The following is an 18,740-nucleotide window of genomic DNA, read 5'->3' as shown; positions in this document are numbered from 1 at the left end:
GCTGTGGAGATTTCCCACCCGGTGTGCGCTGGTGGAGCCCCGGAGAGATGGGCACTGAGAGAGGGGAGCACGACCAGGGACAGTACCAAAAGCCACCCCAAAGCGCAGATATGGGCAAGGAGCACCCTATGATGCTGAAAAGGCACCAAGCCGGAGGTGCCAGCAGCACCTCTTGCCCGAAGCGCCCCATGTCGCTGTCGCCAGGGCTGACCCCGGCAGGGGCTGCGGCGGCTCCGCGGGCGGCTGTGAGCGCGGCGGGCCGGGCTCTGGAGCCGAAGGCAGCATTGCCACCCTGTGGAGAGAGGAGGAGAGCGGACAGCTGGGCTGGGGACAGCTCCCGGCACCGCCTGGCACCCCTCGGAGGCTCCCCCGCGCCGGGAGGGCCGGGGTCTGTCCCCAGCGAGAGAGCACAGCTCCGCAAACGTGCTCCGGCAGCCTCTGCCACCCCTGGTTCGCATTTCCCCGAAGGATGCCCAAAGGGATACCCCCTGAGGCTCCTGAGGATTCCGCAGATCGCTGAGGAAGAGCACGGGGTGAAGCACGGAGTCCTGACAGCTCCCCGCGACAGGGGCAACCCATCTTCACCCACTGCAGCTGCCCCAGCCGGGTCTATCCAATGACTCCAGAGTTTGCCCGGTCCCATGATGCATCCACTTGGAGCACTGCATCCAGGTCTGGGGTCCTGAGCCCAGGAAAGACATGGATCTGTTGGAGTGAAACCAGAAGAGGCCGTGAAGATGCTCTGTGGGCTGGAGCACCTCTCCTGCAAAGACAGGCTGAGAGAATTGGGGTGTTCAGCCTGCAGAAGAGAAGGCTCCGGGGAGACCTTAGAACACCTTCCAGGACCTAAAGGGGCTGTTATAAAAAGGGAGAGCAGCTTTTTACACAGGCAGATAGTGTTAGGTCAAGGGGGAAAATTTTTAGAACAGATACTCAGAATAAATTTTCAATGTGAGGGTGCTGAGGCACAGAACAGGCTGCCCAGAGGAGTTTTGGATGCCCCATGCCTGGAAGTGTTCAAGGCCAAATCGGATGGGGCCCTGAACAATATGATCTGGCGGGTGGGAATTGGAACAAGATGATCTGTAAGGTCCCTTCCCACCCAAACCAGTGATTCTATGAAAAAACAAACTGCAGATCAAATGCCTGAGCAGCAGCCACCTGCCAGCTTCACCAGGGCTTGCCGAAGCAGAGTCCAGAGATTCTGCACATCCCCTGTGACAAATGCCAGCGCCATTTGCCATGTGCTAAATCTGCCTTCATTCCCCGCACTCCTGGATGTTGGTGAAGTTTCAACTCTTCTGTGCTTCCCACACCGTGAGGTCACTTCTTGCTAAAGCACATTTATTGTTGTGACAGCTATGCTTTGTGTAATTATCTGTTTATCAGCCACCAGCCTTCTCTTACTAAGGAGATTGACACCTTCTTTTTTATTCATCGCGCCTGATTAGTCTTGAAGATAGATATCAGGTTAAACGAGCTTCCTGGGCCGATCAATCAGCTCCGGAGACGGCACCTCGTGTTGCTCAATGAAACTCCCCTGCTGCTCTACCTGTGTTGGGTGATTGCCTTTCCCTTCCCCCGGGACTGCAGCAAAAGGATCCAGGAGGTATTTGTTTTGCTTTTGTTAATTGAAAGGTGAAAACTCTTCTAATTAATGATCCAACTGCAGGGCCTCGTTGTGTCATTATTCCTTATTGATGAAAGAGGAATAACAGCCATCGGATAAATTAGGGCAGGCACGTTAGGACCTTCACAGTGCGCCTGAATTGCTTGTGTTGGCTCGTGAAGGACTGAGCATAAAGGGGATCATTAAGAGTCACTTGATGACCAAAGGGATGCCCAGGATCACTGTACCCTGCTATTAGATGTTTCTGAGTTACACGCCCTGTTGGTAAGCCAGGAGCTCTTTGTGCCCTTCCTCATGTCCTTCCAGGAGCTGACCCAGCTCCTCTGCTGGTAGGTAGGAAATTTTGACCCACCCCCCTCATTCTTCGTGTTTATAGTTATATGATGATATATCCATCTTTTTTCTTACCCAGCATTGTCCTCTAACTCAAACAGTTGCTTCTGCACCCCCATGTCTTTGTCAGAGAGAGCACCCGAAGACAAGCACTCCTGTCTGTGCTCACCGAGCACTCCCAGCCTTCTCTGCAGGATAAGCTCTCCCCTCTGCTCTCTGTCTATCAATCTTTCTCTGAATTCCAGGGTAAATTCATCCTTCTTGAGGATGTGTGACCCACATATGCAGTATTCCAGGCAAGGACTTGTAGACCTCGTGTGCTGGTAATGATATCTCGTTTTACTGCATCTGGGGAAAGTCCGTGCCATCCTTAGGTTACTGCTGCCTTTTTGATAACTGGAGCAAAGAGAGTGGCTGTCCTCACTAGCTCCCAGCCCCCAGTGTGTACCACAAGCTTCCAGCACTGTCTCCAGTGTCCGAACGCAGGGCTTTGCACTTCTCACAACATTTCATTCCATTTCTGCTGGTTCTTGGGGGAAAAAGGGGGGAAAAAAAAAAGCTATGATTCTGCTCTCCACTGATCAGATCTCCTGAAAGTGTCTCAGTACCTAATGAAATAAATACATTTTTGGCTTTTTGGGCTACTAAAGAAATGTCCTTAAAGAAAATCTGTCCCAAGACGTATCGAGGAAAATGTTTATTAAGATCCTCGCTTGCTGCTGTCTGCTTGTAAATTAATTCTCTATCAACCTTATTTGTTCATCCGTTGAGAAACAACTTTTCTAGTTTCACCAATGACTTCTTGTAAAGTGCTTTCTCAAGAGTACCTTTCCAGGGAGGAGATTTACTGCCCTTCTGTTGAGGGTGTTTGTTAGCTTAGCCAAGGAGACACAAATCAGGTTAATCTGGCACGAACTTCCTGGCAACACCTCGCAGAATTTTGCCTTGCCAGCCTTCCTTTTCAACTGTTTGGGACTCTGAACCTTTGTCTACAGAAATCAAAGCTGCCTTTCCTACTGTTTGAATAAGTCCATGAATCAAATCTTCCTTCTGACAGCAGCCTCTGAAGTGTCAAACAATTCACCATGTTCAAGTCTTTCCCAGATTTCTACTCTGTGTATTGCCACCTCCCACCCCAGCCTTTTTTTCCCCCTAAAGATGGGGCAGACACTCCACTCAACCAGTCAGAGGTTAAGGAGAATATGAAATAACACTTGAATTTGAAAAAAGTTGTATTTGAAGGGAAACTTTCTTTAGTTGCATGAAACCCAACTTTATTCACAAAACTGAAGAGTTTAAAGACTTAATGGAGACATTTCCTCTGAAGCATCAATCCCCTTGTCCCTGCTCAGTGCACAGAATAAACTGGGCAAACACCTCTGCTGTGGCTGAGGTGGTACAGCAGAGGCTACAGCCAAGTCAGCCCCAAACTTGGCTGAGATGAAGACGACATCTAGTACTGCCTGCTCACAGCACTCTGAGCAAAGGACAGACAGGAGATATCGCTGGAGTGCAAACAGTAATCACGAAGGTGGCTTCAGGGCACACGAGCTGTATACGCACGCACACAGCTATTTAAGTGCTTTGTAAAATGTCTCACCTCCTGAACCACTCTGAACCAGGCACGGAGATTCTGCAAGCCAAGCAATTGTAGGGGAGGGAGATCCAGCAAAGACTGGCACTTTTATATAGGCAATAAATCCTACTTCATGAAGAAACATGTTGAGGTAAAATTGCCAGTGGCTGTTTTAATAAGTATTTATGATACATAAAGGGATTTGATTCATAAACGCAGTAATTATGTCTTTACTACAAAGCAGTACAAATATAAAGCCTCCTACCTACTACACTGAAACTGTAATTGCGTCTCATTAAAGAATATAAGCAAATCAAAATTAAAAACTTGAGGGGGGGGGGAAGCTACCCAAAGTCTTGGTGGTTAGACATTATGGGCTTTGTGTTGTGCCATTCAATCAGCCTAAATACCTCATAAAATGGGGTGAAGCCCTGAACAACTGGGTGGTGTTTGGGCAGCCCAGAAGATGGTTTTGCTCACCTAGGCAGCAAGTTTCCAAGGAGATCTGTCCATATAAAAGGCAAAACAGAAACCTTGGGTTTAATCTCAGACAAGTGGGACTTCCACCAGAACCTTCCATGTGGCTGCAATTGCGCCATGCCAGTCATGGCAGAGCCACAAAGGAAGATTAAACCCTTCCTGATCCAAACATGGCTGAGGGATAGGCTGAAATAAGCATTTCAAATACTATTTAAGTGCACACATCTGAAGACAGAGTCTTTTGTGCTGTGGCAACAGAGAGGTGTAACATCACTGTATTCCCCTACTGCAGGCACCAGGTGGGTAAAGGGTGAATTAGTGCCACATTGACTTAATAACATCCCTGAGGTTCAGGCACTGGTCACAGAGGTGCCAGAGCCCAGCGATGGTTTTGTCCTCCAGGGTGACCTCATTCCACATGGCCTTTGCCAGGCTCCTATTGCTCCTTACTAGGTCTTCTCTCAGCATCTCTGGAGTTTCAGCCTTTTACCCTCTGCTCCATGCATCAACGTGGTTTTGGGGTGGGGCGTTCTCCCTCCTCCAACCCACACCTCATTCCTGGGCAGTTTGGGTCCCTGAAGGCACCAGGCTCTCCTCACCACGAGTTTCTTGTGGTCCAGTACAGCTTTTATTGCCCCAAGTCACTTCAGGCCCAACATCTGCCCACCTCAGTGGCCAGCCCTGCTGTGAGAGCACCTCCACAGCATGGCTGGAGTAGCGTCGCAGTTATCAATGCAACTTTCCTACCAAATGTTCTTTGGTCTAATCGCTTTCTTAAACTACACAAACACAATCTCTGCACCACGATCAATTATTTAACAGAAAATGATGCATTGAGTTAGAAACTAAATACCATTTAATATGCTTCAGGAATTCTAATTGAGAGATTTCACTGTACTGCTAATGAAAACTTTAACTTTGCGGTGTTTTCAAATCTTCCTTGAATATAGATAAGCCAATATCTATATACACTCTTTTAATGTCCAGAATTATTTTGCCATTTTAATGTAATCAGTCTTTCTATTTTGAAGAGGATGCCCTTGTAGGTTATTTGTTTTCCTTCTGTTTTGCAAATTGTTCCCTTTTCAGGATTGTTTGTTTAGTGTCAAGAGGTTATTAAACAAACCAAGCACAGTCCTTAAACTAATCAGCTAGAAGTGACAATAGAGATCAGGAATAATTCAATATTAAAGAGGTTACTTTTAAAATTGATCTGAAAATGTAACGCATTGGGGGGAAGGGGAAGCACATGCACATCTCTTATTAAAGTTGAAAAGATGAGCTGGAGGGACCAGATGCCTTAAAAGCACGAGCCAGGAGCCCCCATTGATGCAAAGAGTTGAGCCCCAACATACTCCAGCCAATTTCCACATGTTCTCCCCACTAGAGTGCTCAAGTGAAAACCCCACGGGCCTTGCAAGCAGGTGAGGGCTGCTTCTCCACCGACCTTTGCTATCAGTCTTTACCAGTCTTTGGGATCTTTTTCTAAGTACTTCACATGCTACCACCACTTAGGGGGGACCCTGGCCCTTGAGCTCAACACTGCAACTGGTCTTTCTATGTGGTCTGTAAGTCTGGGTCTCTCCAACAGACAGTTCATTAGTTAATTAACACAAATCACTGTGGATCTCTGCCTATGCAACTTTTGGCACTTTTTTCAGTGTCTCCTCTGAAGTTTGTTCAGCATGCTGCCTTGAGCAGGGTGGTGTTCCCCCTGGTTTACACACTTTCTCCTCTCTCCTTCCACTGTCCCACAGCTGGTCAAAACACAAAAAGGGAACAAGAAGAAAACCATCCATTAAGGGACTTTCTGAAGGAGTTTCAGTCTGAGTCATTTTGGCTGGGTGCTAATTCTTATGTAGTAAGGACCATACCTCTGCCAAGGACTCAGCAAACTCCTGGCACTGTAAGTAGTATTTTCCATCCCAAGGGCTTTACATCCTTTCCACAGACTTCTGCCGGTGGAAGGCAGTGCAGGAATGAGATCTGTGCTGGCCAAGTGTCCTCTTGCAGAAGCAGCTCCTCTAGGACCAGCAGCAGGTCACTGTGGCTGCCAACCTGCCCGGCAAAGCACCTGGAGATCAACCTCAGCAAACCACAGGCACCGCTGGGTTTGTCAGCAGTTACAGGCAGAGCCAGGCTGTTGCTGAGCACTTTCAACTCACCTGGCAGGTAGGTCATCCTGGACATTTCCCGAAGGGACAGCCCTGTGGTGTCCTTTGGTGCCTCATCACAATGTCACCGCCCTCGCGGTTCCAAAGGAGTGCTCCTTATCCTGGCTGTATCCACACGTGCAGAGCACGGCCTCTCCTTGTGCAAGAGGACACAGCAGGCAGTTTGTGAAGTACACCTGCCCAACACTGCTCACCCCACGAGCCCTCATGCCCACCAGCCAGCTATGAACAACCCTCATGTTGCCCGGTGTTTAATCAGTCCAGCACTCCTGATCGAAGCAGAGCAGAAAGCTCTGGTGTCCCTGGTTTCAAACACAACTGACATGTTGAATTAACATAAAATCACCCTTTCATCATAATTTTGGGCAAAAGATCCTCCAGCCAGGCTATTTATACCGAAGACACACAGCACAGAACATGGCGTGAGTCCTCTGGTGCCACTTGCTCGCGGTGCTAATTGTTTGGGAAGTGTCACCAGGATCATTGCTCTGCTCATGTTGTGACTGACTTCGGGAAAATTAATTTAAAGGGAGCAGCTGGTAACAGTCCTGATCTTTCAGAGGCAGCAGCACTGTGCCTTACAGTGTGTTTCTGTCTTGCATAAGGATGCAACAAGCAGCGGCAGAGTCCCCATGCATGGGACAGAGTTCTTGTGTCTTTAAAAAAGAGCAAACACCTACATTTCACCTCCATAGTGCAGGAGATGTCTAGAAATCCCTCTCTGCACTCTCCATGTGCCCATCAGCAAGGGGCACAGCAAATAGCTTCCAGCAAAGCTGCTGCTGTGGAAACTGCTGGCTGGGCACTTTCACGATGCTGTAAGTTGGCTTTGGGGGTTTTTGAATATTTTTCTTCTTCTTGATGTCACTTGAAATCAGATTTAAGCCGAACTGAAAAAAATAAGCCATTCATAGGAGTAGATTTTGTAAATTTACTGGTCTCATTGAACTTAAAACTTCCCTGTTTATTTAAAGCAGCTGAGGGGAAGGAAGGAAGAGTGGAAGGGCAAAATCAGACAACAAAGCTTCTGTTGTAAGCCTGGGTAGGGAGAGCTGCTGTCTATCACAGACAGGGACTCTTAAAAGCAGAAATTATATAACCACTGAGGCAACCAAAAACCAAGGGCTACTTTCCCTTTTTAAGATATTCGGGGTACAGTTGTCTTCAAAATAGGGAAATAATATATGCATTAAGAAAAACCTGCAAACCCAAGTGAGGAATAGGACACTGAAAAGAGGACAAACACCACAATCTAAGTCACTTTCTTTGTTACAAACCCAGGATAAACAAAGCTGTTTAATAAATATTGATATTGTTTGTACATCCTGCCTTTGGAAATGAATAGCAAAGTGATGCTCTAGTCCCTTTCCCCCTCTGAAGAGACACTAAGCTCAACACTGTGCATCTATATGCACCCCAAACTGTTTTTCGAAGAAAGCTGGAAAACAAGTTCACAGCAATGTTAAAATATCCACAACAGCTTTCGCAAGTGTTTAGCTGACACCACCCTTTACTCATCTGTCTGTTTAATGCCTAGGAAAATTAGGCTTTCCCAGCATGGAATAATCATGGCAATGATTATGCTGGGACCAAGTGTTTTGGGACCAAGGAGTTATTGCAAGGTGGCTCTGAGGATTCCCTTGGATAATCCCCTTGGGCAGGACAGGGTGCACTGCTGTATCTCTAAAGGCTCCTTGGCAGATCTGAAGCAGGTTCACTTTCTATCTCAAACTGGTCTTTGTTTTCCTTGGGACAACTCTAACAAAGCCTTCCAAGCTGGGTCTTGGCTTCATGTTTCACTCTACTACCACAGACCTGATATCCCTTTCCCTCCCATGTCTCCCACCTCTGTCCTATGTAAAAGCTCATCCATTGCTACAGACTCAGCTTCCGTTCGAACTGCTGTCTCCCAAAAAAGCTCTGTGCCCAACAGCCAGCCCCCCACACTGTCTCTAAAAAGGGACACAGTGACATTCCCACAGCAGTGTTTGGTCTTGCTCGTTCCTGCTGAAGCTTTTTAAACATGTGTCAATGTGTTCTGTAAATATTGAAGCAAAGCTCCAAGGCAGGGAGGCACATCTCCTGCAGTCACAGGGCTGCAGTGCAGTGAGCTCACCAGACCACCCCACCTGGCATCCTAACGGTGTCCCTTAATTCACAACATCCCCAAGAACACACAGAAACCACCATGGTGGTGGCAAAGGCACAGTTAAACCACCTCCAGGCTCCTCTCCTGCTACCGACAGGAGCCATCAAGCCTGTCCTAACTCTGGCCGGCATCTCCAGCACCGCCATCGGGAAGAGAGGCTTCTTTCCCTCCTGTCTCCGCAGGCAAGGACGATGCTCCCCCAGCACCAAGGGTACTGCTGCCACATCAGGCAGCTGACTGCTGGACAGATCCCACATTTTCCCCATCCCACCTTCTGCAGAGTCCCTGCAGCAGAAGCCTGCAGAACAAGAGGCCAGGTGACATCAGGGGGTGCCTCTTGTTTTGCAGGTTTGTATTGCAGAGGCTCTGCAGAAGACTGGATGAGGAAAACACAATGATCCTACAGAGGAAATGCTCATTTCTTCAAGGATGTAGAAATAATGAGCATAACCCTGCCAAAGCCTATTGTTCCAAAGAGTGCTGGAGCACTGGACTCTGCGAGGTCCCAGCAGGTCAGCACCAGTGCAGCACCCCAGCAGTGCACAGGGGATGGGCACCAACAGGGCTGGTTTCCTGTTCTCTGCTGGAGCAAAAGGCCAGGTTTCAGTATGTTTGGAGCAGGCTGCCAGCACTTCCACAAGATGTTTAGCCATTTTGAGTCTTACCAGTCCTACAGCTTTGAGTCTTACAGCTTACAGTGCTGTAGGTGAACTTTTCTTTCCTTGTTTTTGGCTTGAAATTGAATTCCAGACCCTTATGCATATTCTCATCAGATACTCTCCTTGGAAATGCCCAAGGAGTTCCCTGTGATTAAGCTGGAGCAATTTAACAGCTTTGATAGGCTGGGCAGGAGGGCAGCTTCCCCTTCAGCTGGAAGGTTCCTCTTCACACCTGATGGGTGGTAACCATGTACAAATCCTGTCATTGCTGTAACAATTCAAAGTCTGGCTCCAACGGGCTCCGGTGGCTCAGACCTTGAGGGATCCACCTTCCTGGAGGTTCAAGCTAACGCATTTGCCTTCTCTATTCGATAGCCCCACCCATGAGGGGAGAACTCCCAGCTGATGGGACAGTTGCTTTCTAGACCACCCTGGTTCAGTCATTTGCAATCACAGAGCCAAGCCCTGACCTCCATCGGCAGTTGCACCTCGACCATCAGCTCCAGCATCCTTGCCATGACAGTGACAGCAGCTTCATATTTCAGGATTTGTCTGGCTGCTCTTTGCCAAGTGCCAACCCTCATCAGGAGAAGAACGTGGCTGGTGAGCGAAGGTGCTCCGGACCACAGCCCCAGCTGCCCTCTGTCACCCTGCACTGATGTAGGGAGAGCAAGGAGTGAGTTACACACGCCAGGACAGGGAAGGAGAGTGGAAAGCATCAGCTTGAAACTCTCTGACATCCTTGCACAAGCACAATACACTTCTGGACCCACAGCCAACGCACTCTCGATGCTCACTGTGCAAACAACAGTGCTGGAAAGTACATGCCCCAGCTGTTTGTTTTCTCTGCTAGTCAGATGATGACATGATCCACTAAAAACTATCTTTTAAATGTGCACGTCTCATTTAAACTACCTGGGGGTGTTTAATTATGGCTTAGCTCTAGCACACACTGCTGCTGCTGCATCTTATTTTATATAAGTGCCTGGGTGAACCCCCAGGCTCTGTGCCCTCTCCTGCACTACACCACTGGGATTACATAGGGATGTACATAACGGATATTTACAGTGCCCTCTGCCTTCCCCTGCTCTCTCTAGAATAATGCAGTGCTGAGCATCATTTATTCTGTATATTTTTTATCATCACCTTATCAGCTTCTCTGGTGGTGGAGAGGTAATTTGCATTTAGCAGCTTCCCTTGAAGAGAAAGCAAAAATTAACATTCAGATGTAGGTAGAACAAGAAGTGGAAGATAATATAACACTCTTTGCTCTCACATTGACCATGCATCATCCCTCCCCAAGTTTTTGTCCACTAAGCTTTGGGAGAGGCAGTGCGAAGGTTTCCTCTGAAACAGCAGCTGGGGGCAAAACCATCGAGCCCAGTCAGTGTGTAAACAAACCACTACACGAGCAAGCCTGGTGGGTGTCTGCATCAGCAGGTAATGCTTGATGCATTCTTCTTCACCATCCCCTTACGTGTTCATCAGTGTTCCTTACACACAGAGCATTATTTGCATTGCACTCTGACTTTTTGCAGGTGACAGACCCTCACAGCTCTAATCTCTGCAGATCACACTGGTTTGCCTCAATCTTGATGTGCTTTTTACCTCTCTAATTTTGGGGTGAGATCAAGGACGAAATTACACCTGAGAGATACCCTTCGTGGAGGGTAAGTGCTGAATAGAGGGGTGGGGGTTTTCTGGTTTAGTTTAGTTGGTTAAAAACCTACCAGGAATATTTTTTAAAGGCTTTACCCTGAGGATTGCTATTAGCAGAAGTTTCCTCATTCTGCACCAAAATTTGAGAATCAGAAGGCTAAAAGAACCATGTCAAATCATTCCCTTTTTTCTCCCTCCTTGCTCCACGCAATGTGGAATGGGCTAATGCTGATTTGCATTAAAATCATTTTAATCAGCAGACCACACAGACCCCTTTTGAAGAAGGTGGGAGTTCTGCCAAGGTTTCACCCTCTCTGAAGCACAGCCTCACTTCCTCACCCTCCGGCTGCATGGACTCCCACTGCCTGCACAGGCTAAAATAAAACTATCCCGTGGAGATCCCACACCTGTGGCTTCTCCCAGGTGGCACAGACTGCACCAAAACATGCAAATTTGCAGTGTGGTTATTTGATGCTGAGACACTCTCCCTTCTCTATTCCAGACACGTGTTTTTCAGAGGCACTGTAGTACTTGCAAAGGCAGGGCTTGGCCACCTGCACGAAAGCATGGACTGCCCCAAACACAAAGCAAAGTGACCTGTATTGCTCTCTGGGTCCATGCTTAGAGATCTCCTTTTCTCCATAGGAGCTGAAAGGAGAGAGCATGAGAAAGCTGGGAAAGCCCAGAGGTAGCAGCCGTGTTCCACTGCACTGAAGGACAGTCACAGCTGAGGAAGTGATGGGATGGCACTTCAGATAGAGAGGAAGAGGAACTGCTGTGCACAGCAGAGATCAGTCATCACTGCAGGACGGTGGTGTGGACACCAACCTTGCACGTGGTTTGGGAAGCAGATGGACTCGTGGAGGAAACAATACAAAGTCACCACATCAGGCTCAGAAGGTCCGAGCCAGGTCCCAGAAAGCTGAGACCAAGGAGCACTGGAAATGTGACAGTCAGCTTGTGGGCAGGGTGATGGCAGCTCCAGCCATGTTTTCACAGACACCAGAGCACAGAGGATGAAGTGTGCACTGGTCAGCTGAGATGAGTAATCCCACCAAATTTTTGTAATTTGTCTTCCTAGAGACACATATGGGTCATGGTCTATTTCAGTTATATAGGTGGAAAGTCACAGACTCACAGAATCACAGGACAGTTAAGGTTGGAAGGGACCACTAGAGGTTATCTAGTCCAACCTCTCTGCTTAAGCAGGGTCCCCTAAAAAACCCAGGATTGTGTTCCAGCAGCTTTTGAATAAAACCCAGATAACTCCGTGAGTTACAAATAGCTCTACAGCCCTGCATGCTGCTATCACCAAAATAAATGCAGTCCCTGTGAGCCAAGAACAAGGCTGGACAGCACCCCAGAGAGAGGCTTCCAGGAGAGGCTGGAGGAGGAACCTTAAAGCAGGCATGGCTGGAGACTGCCTTTACACCTGTACTCTGCTGGCATCTTGCAAGTCCATCAGCCTTGAAGAATCCTCCAAGCTACACTGCTAATGCCAGATTTTAATCAGTGTTACTATTGAGCTGCACAGATGAGCTGCCCACAGGTCAGTCCAGCCTGCTGTTGGTGACTGCAAGTGACACCAGACCCAAGGTGTGCAAAAGCAGGAAAATCTGCCACACTATTTCCCTGTGCCAAGCCTAACTCCATCTCTCTGTTGATCACTTTATTGACACAACTGGGAAGTCCACAAATCCAATCAAACAGCAAGGAAGAGCCAAATATTACAAAACTACCAGATGAGTAACAGAGAAGAGGAAAAATAAATTTTTTTTTTTTTAATTTAAGCCCAGAATCAATCTGGGAGGGATATGTAATAAATATATTAAGCAGATGTATGTATAGTTCTGCAGTACCTCCAACAGCTTTATCTGACATGAATTTCTAATGCAATTGAATCTGATTTCACTTCCCAATGATCTCATCTCAGTCACTGTCACACGTCCCACCGCTGCCCCACCGTGTGATGCCGGCTCAGCCGAGCGCCAAGGCAGCAGTGGCTGAAGCACTACATCCTCCTCTGATGGACTCAGCTCTTCCAGGCATTGGGACCTGCCCTGCTCGGCTGCGAGAGACGCGGGGCCTGGCGGCAGCTGATGAATCACAGGAGTCACTGTTTGTGACTCTTAATGAAGTGTGAGTCAGCACCGCCCCTGTAAACCCTGTCCTGCAGAGCCTTAAATACAGCACCTCTGGCCCGGGATGGAAACAAGAGTAGTCAGACCCTTGTGAATCAAGTCAAAGCAAACTGAAGATGAGACTTGAAAAGCGTGAATGTTTTTACAGTGGGGTTTCTTTTTTCTTTTGAAAAAATATCATTTTTCCATTTGATGATCTGAACCGATAGGAGGGAAAAACAAAAAAATCCACAAGCAGCATACACAGACTATGCCATCCCCTTTCCTTTTACATCTCAAAGATTTCTTTCAATGAACACTGTGTTTTCCACATGTAGAATTGACACATCAAATCTGGAAGTGCATTAGGACTTGAAGAGGAGACCTCAGAAAGCCCCCACAAAACCAGAGATGCTGGACAAAGGGGCTACAGGAACAGGAAAATTAAACAGCAGGGACACAGGGATACATAACATTGAGATAAACCTCTGCATCGCTCACACAGCTACCAACGGCGAGTTACATAGGAAAATACTTTGGGTTATGCTGGTTGTTTTCTAACAGACGGTCTGCAGATTACACAGATTAAAAAAAAACAGTAAAAAATTCAGAAGCATTCTGACTTGGTGTGGGACACTATGGTGAAAACACTGCGCATTCAGTCCCGCTTGGGGCGAATGGAGCTGTGTGCTGGTGCATCAGGTACATACGGACAGCACTCCTGGAGCTCAGAGGTGTTTAAGTTTCTCTTATTCATGACTTCAAAGGGACCTGAGTGTTAGATGCCTGCTGATCAGCAGGTCCATATTTCCATCTTCTTACCATAGATGCAAAAATAATGTGCTCAGACAGATGCCAAAATAATATGCTCAGATTTGTAGAGGTTATGCCAAAAGAGCACCCAGTGTGGTGAGAACACCTTTGCATGGTCATTCAGTAGAACTTGGGGGGGGCCCTGGGCATCATGAGCTCTGGCAGTCTGGAGCTATGACAACAGGGAACTCACTCCCTGCAAGAGTACTTCCACCAGCATCACCTTGCCCACACACCATCACCCCATGTACATCCACCTGCCTTTCCAAAATGGACCTAACAGAGATGTAGTCTCTCTGGTGTGCAGAAAGAGCATTGCTGGCTGCACAGAAACACACCAAACTTCATTTTTCGAGGGCTCTATTACAGGCAGGCAGATGGGTGTATATATCTCTGCAGATCCACAGAGAAAGGAAAGGTGATGGAAAATCAATAGTGCATATGGTCTGAGGAGTCACCTGGCTCAGCTCCCTGTCCCAACACAGCTGTGTTACAGCCAGATCTGATGGATATCTAGTGCACTCTTAGAGTCCTTCTGTGCCAGAGACCCAGCATTCCCAGGCAACCTGCTCCCACACCTCACCATCCAAAAATTTCCCTTTCTCTTTAACCTTGCTACTGCACCTCAAGGCCCTCACTCTTTCCTACCCAAAATTATCTCAGTAACACATTTCCCTTCCTCTCTTGTCCTTAAGGACCATCCTTCTTGACTTTCCAGCACATGTCCTGCCACGCACTGCCTCCAGGTAGAGGTAACTTGCATCTCTGTAATTCTCTCCTGGTATTTTTACATCTATTTCCTCTGTTTTGTCAAGGCCACTTTAAGGTTAAACCTTTTCTCTGCTTTTATGCAATCTGCAGATTTAACAGACAGGTCTTCTACTTAATGAGTCCCAGCACTAACGATGGCACTGACCAGAGCAGAGCACAGGACACACTGGCCCTGTCCCACACAAGACTGTTCCTCCTGGCAAGGTACCATCCATAACTGGTCTCGTGGTACAATACCCAGCAGGCTTCGAATTCACTGTATTCATCCAAATCGTATCATCAATATTTAGAATATTTCCACAGTTGTTTTGAATGTAATTTGCTACAATTGCAGATAATTTTCTTATTTATCAGGAATAAAAGAGAGAAAGGAAGAAGACATTCACATCTGTTAAATTCACAGTTTTCTCTGCATTACCTGATGCCAACTCTGATGCCTGCCTAAGGAATTGCCACCCACAGAGAAGCCTACAGGGAAACACATGGCAAATCACTGTGCCACTCTGCCCCTAGAAGACTTGTCCTTGTATTTGTGCCTTGCAGAAAGGTCTGAGAACAGAAATGGACCTCATTTTGCAGACAGAGGCAATTGCTCAATCCTACAATCATCTTACTCCTCTCACTTCACTCCGACCACCAGTTTGTAAGAGCTAAGACAAATTTTTAAAAAGTCAGCTCTGCCATTGTCCATACTTCCATTTGACAGCACAATTAATGGATTTTTTAGGCCAGAGGGGACTGTTATGTTCACCTCGTTTGACCTTCTTAAGCAATTCAGGCTCCCGTATTTCACACGGAGATTTCCAGAAGTGAACCCAGTGATAAATACATACAGATACCTCAAAAAATCCCTGCCTACCTGACAAGTTTGCTTTCCTATTGCTTGGAGTAAGTGGTTTGAGAAATCTAGTATGAAGAGCAAGCTCCATTTTTCAATTTAAAGTCTGCTGAAATACCGAGGTTTCCGGTGGCTACAAGCTGGCATAAATTGATTCCCCAAGCATCTTTCTTCCGTGAAACAAACTGCTTCCCATTTAAGACCCATCTAGAAAGCAAAGCTTGGCAGTCCTATTAGTCCACTAATAGAAAAGAAAAAGAACAGCTTGTGGCTAGGTAGGTAGTTAGTGCACTAACTCAGTACAAAATTAGCTTGGACAAGCTATCAAGAATTCTGCTTTACCGTCATGCCTGAAATCAAACATGCTATCTTTGAAATCAGAGATAGTATCTTGTACACTGTTCATCTTCCAGTCTCTAAAGCTGTCATACAGCCTCTGCATACCTGGGCACCAAATGCACCTAAAATTGCTTCAGTTTTACCTTGCTTGCCTCACTTTTTTTTCCCTTTGGAAGGATGGCAGTGGGAACAGGAAGAGCAAATCTGATTTGCAGTTATCAGAAAACACCAACCACAAATTAATTCAACAACTGTGTATTTGATTTGTGCTGTTCTGAACTAAAAGCACATCGCTACCATGCTCTGCTCCAGAGGCTGTATGTATCAATACAGAGGTTTATTGATTATGCCAAGACCAAATCAAATACCTTCCTGAGAACTGAGAACAGCAACAATAAAAATCACCATCACAAAACCCAAACCCAAGATTAAACCTAACCTTGTTCCTGCTTCACCAAAGCCACTGAGCACCTACCCATCCGCTTTGATGGGGATCAGACCAATACCATACAGAACATCTACTCTACAAGCCACATGCCTTTTCTAGAGCCCTTCCACATTGAGAGCAGAGCTGCCACAGACCTGGGGAGGCAAAGGAGTCCAAATGTAAGAAAATACAGCTACAAAGTGTCATGTAGGCAGCCCTCTCAATTAAATATTCCGAGACTAAGAGCCAATCATTCCTTACAATGTCCTCCTGATTTTGCTGCTTTAGGTAAGGATGCTGCAAAATATTTGGGCAGAACTTATTCTGATGCTGCAAAAGGCAGTTTCAGGCAGAGAGTCACCTCAGGGTTCAGTGGTCAAGGACTCTTCTTCTGCCCTAGGATGCCAAAACAATGTTCCCCTGGAAGAGAGAAAGTGTTCCATCTCTCAGAAGCCTTCCTGTCCTGTCTCCCTTCTCCTAGCTTTGAACAAACCTTGAGGAAAGATTGTTTAGATTGCCCCATCAGATGCAAATTAAAGCTAAGGCAGCTTTAAAGAACTGCCTGGTTTTGATCCAAATACATATTTCCTTTACAATCTGTTTCTATTTGCATCAGTTTCAGCCTTTTTTTAGGATCAGCTGGAACATCTTTCTTTTTTTTTTCACTGTAATTCTGGAAGCAATATAAAGTTCAAATAGCCCTTGAGACACAGCCTATGCTCAGCAGAGACACATTTCTGTGTGGTCTCCCTACCCCCACCCCCCCACCGACAGCCAAGTTTTTGGAAGAACCTGGTGGAGCGCTGTGACTCACCCAGCCTGTAACAGTTTAACTGGGATCGCAGCAGGGCTCTTACTATGCACAGCAGTATCTTTTGGAGGCTTCACAGGGTACGCCGTCAATATGTAATAACACTGCATCGTGAATTATGGAGTTGCTGGAATCAATGGGATTTTGCATATTAATTGCAAACACACCCAAAAAGACAAAGGAATTTATTGGCTTAATTAGTGTTTCAGCTCTAATAGCATTCAGGCTTCATTCTCACACAAATTGATAAATAGCAGCAGTGTTACTCCTCAAGGATGCTTTGCCTTTTGAGAGGGGAGGCTGAAAGTTTACGATCTGAGCTCTCTCTCAGCTGCGGTGATGCACGCAGCAGGGGTTTGAAGGAGTTGAGTTTCAAAGGTATTTGACACCTCTCTTTCCTAAGCAGGTTGCTAGATGTCGGCAAAAGGAGCTGCCCTGCCCTGTCGGGGTGTTTTTTCTGAAAGACATTTACACAGTGACACTGACGGGGCAGGACAAAGAAATGGACCTGAACCATTTCCACCTTTAGGGTACAAAAACTGAGATTCATCATCTTACATCCCCAAACACTACTTAACCAGTTGCCACACTGGCAATCCGAGGGAAGATACATGTAATGTACTTACGGATTGATTCTGACTCCAGTGTGAAAAAAACTAGGTGTGAAAAGAAATTAGATAGGTGTACCTGGAAGCAAACTTTGGCCCTTGGGCTCCCAGCTCCCAAGAAGCACAGCTCTGTGAAAAATAAGGTGCTAGAAGAATGGGAAGCAAATGTCAAGAATTCAACTGTATACCAAAACAAAACAGAGAGATCCACCTGGATCTGATCTCCATCACCCCCTGCATTCACATGCTGCAGCACAGCATGACTGACACGAAGCTTCAGGAACTGCATTACAATAATGAGGGAAGAGCAAGACACCACCTGAAAAGCAGCTTCCTCCCTAAGGACTTGAAACATTTTCTGCATTATCATACCACCGAAATTGCACCTTAAAGCTAAGATCCGACAAAGAATCATTGTTCATAAAGCCTGTGCTCACATCTTCAAACAAGTTATTCTCCTGGGCATTCCTCCCTGCCCCCCGCCCCATTCTCAGCAGCAGGTCTCTCCTCTTTGGGATGGGGATCACATCACAACACTTAAGTGATAAGCAATTTGTTGACAAAGAGAAATGTCACCAAGAAAACATTTCAGCTGCATTCAAGACTGGGGCTGGATAGTTTTTTTGTTTGTTTTTCTAGACAAGATCTGGCAGCTGCAAGCAAAACGAAGAGCCAGGATCATGTGAGTGTGCCCTCGCTGGGAGGCGCGCAGTCAAAGGCTGCAGGCAAGCCATGCTCTCTGTGTCACCATGCCCACCGAGCACTGGAGGAAATAATCCTGCATTAATAGGGCAGCAGATCATAGAGATCAAGCAGGCCTTTTCTGTTTCTACCCTAGTTCGTGCCAAAAGAAACAAAACGGGAGCAAATGCACAGAGAGAGGGATATGCCATCAGCCCCGTGAAGAAAATCTACTCCCATTTATTAGGATATAGAGAGACCTGTGCCACACAGCTGAATGGTTAATTCAGGCTATTTTATAATTGGAAGCACCCAATTTGTGGGCATTTGTGGCTTTTTCTGCGAGGAAACAGGATTATCACTCACAGCTCCCTCTGAATTACACTCTGCAAAAGCTTGAGAGATCCTGCTGAGCACTCTCTGGAAGGGGCCAGGACACAACAGTGGCTTGGCACCCTTCAGGTTGTCACCTGAAACCACCAGCCTTCAGGGCTTCAGCCTGAAATACAGGGGGAAGAAGGGGAATTCCAATGTATGTTCAAGCCTAGGACATCAAGTCATGCCCCAGCCTCAGCCTCTCACCCACCCAGAAGGAAATGCCCCTGTCCCCCTGGCTGATCCAGGGAACAAGCCTTGCCCTTTACTGGCCTCTTTGTAACTTACCATCGAGGC

General features: G+C 46.9%; 1 long non-coding RNA gene across 1 annotated transcript; it reads right to left on the bottom strand.

The window, feature by feature from the left end:
- Window positions 1-657: 657 nt before the first annotated feature.
- LOC116446667 lies at window positions 658-13,884 on the bottom strand. Its single transcript, XR_004241306.1, has 3 exons — window positions 13,875-13,884; window positions 8,412-8,418; window positions 658-855 (listed from the first exon to the last, which is right to left on the bottom strand). It is a non-coding gene; the product is annotated as an uncharacterized LOC116446667 (long non-coding RNA).
- Window positions 13,885-18,740: the final 4,856 nt, after the last annotated feature.

This window comes from Corvus moneduloides, chromosome 7 (assembly GCF_009650955.1).
Source record: "Corvus moneduloides isolate bCorMon1 chromosome 7, bCorMon1.pri, whole genome shotgun sequence".
Classification (NCBI taxonomy): Eukaryota; Metazoa; Chordata; class Aves; order Passeriformes; family Corvidae; genus Corvus; species Corvus moneduloides.
This window is presented reverse-complemented; position numbering and strand designations above follow the sequence as displayed.